Genomic DNA, 2,451 nt, shown 5'->3' with positions numbered 1-2,451 from the left:
TTTTTGTTTGGCTACTCATTTTGTTTTTGTAGAGTTTTATGAGTTCTTTGTATATCTTTGATGGCAGTCCTTTATCAGATACATGGTGTGTAAATATTTTCTCCCACCCAATAGGGTATCTTTTCACTGATTCTTTTTTTAAGGTGTTATTCCTTGTATACTATTAATAGCTTGATACTATCTACTTTGTTTATGACAGCAAGTTAATATTAATATTAATAGTTTGATACTATCCACTAGTTTATGACAGCAAGTCTGTTGCTCTTTGACTATCTGTGTTGTGTGTCATGGAATATTTTTTTACATTATTATTTTTCTACATTAACACAAATACAGTACCTGTGTGATTGCCTGTCAGTCATAAGAACAGAACTTTTTGCAAGATTCATATACAATTTTTGTCAGAGAAAGTAAAGATAAAATAATGCAATAAGGAAGCTGAATGCTTTAAATAATTTTCTTGTGAGAACTGGGTCCCTTAATTGTAGAGAAGCAAAATTTCTTTATATTAAACTAATTTCCACTTGATATTAGAAATCCATCTCACAAAAGGAATCAGAGTAAATGAATAAAAGTGTCATTAACATAGAAAAACCGCCCCAAGTCATGAATCAGTAGTATATGAAAGATGTCAATGAACTATAAGAAGTGGAAAGTAGAGAGAAATGGCTTAGCAGGATAGAAAAGTGAATTACAATTGAAAGAAGAAGAGGATATTAAAGATAGCAATCTGATTCAGGTCTAAGAACCACTAGTATGTTTAAGACTTTGAGCTACCATTTATGTCTGAAGTTCAGGTCCTTTGGTGGGATGGGAAAATGGTAGTTGAAAATGTTTAAAAAAAAACAGCTGCATCCTAGATCCCTTCCTCAGACCTTGCAAAAAAAAAAATATATATATATATATATATATATATATAGCTTCTTCCCAAATCCACAAAGGCAATTTTATTTTGTTGCAAGAACTAATGAAGTTCATATGTAGGGACATGAGGACAACTGAGGAGATTGACAGTCCATAACATGTGACTTAAAATGGAGTGATTCAGCAAAATTTTGCATTATAAATGGTAGAAGATTAAACCCTTTATTCCGTGTGGTTCCCAAAAAAAATTATTCATGCTTCCAGGCTTACAGCCGGCTCTTTTCCAGCTCATCTGTGGAATATGAATATAGTTTTCTTTCTGGGAAAACTGTCCAATTGATAAGGATATAAATCTTTGCATAGGAATCACAGTGGTATAGTACTGTCCATCAATCAGAAGGTTCTGTCCATGAAAAAAAAGCTTGCTCTTGATTTTGAGACTTCTTAAGAACTGGTCTTAAAAACGAATGCATATAGGCCCTCCCTGGTGGCGCAGCGGGTTAAAGCACAGCACTGAGAATCTGAAGCCACTTCCGCATGAGTTCGATTCCCACCTGCCGCCTGCCCCGGAGGAGACCACATGGCGAGCCAGACCTCTCCTGACCCTCCCGCTGCTTCCCTCAGCAGTGTACTTCGTCGACCTGCCTGTTCTGCTCCCCACTCTGTCTCTGGTGAAGCCTCTCACCGCCCCTGAGCCTCTGGCCTGTACCCCAGTTCTGTATGAATAAGTAAATAAATCTTTAAAAAAAAAACAAAAAAAAAACGAATGCATATAAAGTACTGTGATATATTCAATAGCATTTAAAAAGGCAGACTAGGATTCAAAAAATGAACAAGAAACAAATAATGAATGGAAAAAGAGAAAGATGAAAAATTATGTATCTTCTGATAGAAAAGGAAAATCCATGGAATAAGAAAACATTATTATAAGGGTATAGAGAATAAGAGGGAAAAAACCTGAAAATTAAGAATTCAAAGAAAATGTTGGAATATAAAATCAAAGGACTCAAAATTATAAAAGAAATTAGTAGGTAATTAAACAGCAATAAGAGTTCAATACCTGTCTGATAATACTTATGAAAGCAGATAAGTAGGAAGGAGAATATGATCAGAGAATGCAGAGAATGAATTTCATCCTAAGAATTCTTCCTCAGACTGAGGGATGTGCTTGCAGATATTCTCAGTGACTACAAACTATCCATTTGTGTATTAACTCATGGGGAAAAGGTAGGACTCAGTAATAGAAGTTTATATGCATTCGTTTTTAAGACCAGTTCTTAAGAAGTCACTGTTAACCAAAAAAAAAAAAAAAAAAAGTTACATTAAACACATGAGCAATCAATTATATAGAGAATTTTTACCATCAAATTTGAAAGGACAATGGAGGGTGCTTTTGGAAATTAGGTAAAATTACTCTAGAAATCTATGATACACCAAATTATCAGTTATATTTGGAGAATGAAATTTTTTTTCACAGATCAACAATGTCTGAGAATGTTTTCTTTCTATATACTACTTTTAAGAAACTACTAGAAGACTGAAACAAACAAACAAAAAAATGAAATTCTCAAATTGAGCATAAAAGGA

The sequence above is a fragment of the Condylura cristata genome, unplaced genomic scaffold, assembly GCF_000260355.1.
Source record: "Condylura cristata isolate star-nosed mole 26May11 unplaced genomic scaffold, ConCri1.0 scaffold00002, whole genome shotgun sequence".
In the NCBI taxonomy this organism is placed as follows: domain Eukaryota; kingdom Metazoa; phylum Chordata; class Mammalia; order Eulipotyphla; family Talpidae; genus Condylura; species Condylura cristata.
Note: the sequence above shows the minus strand (reverse complement) of the source record.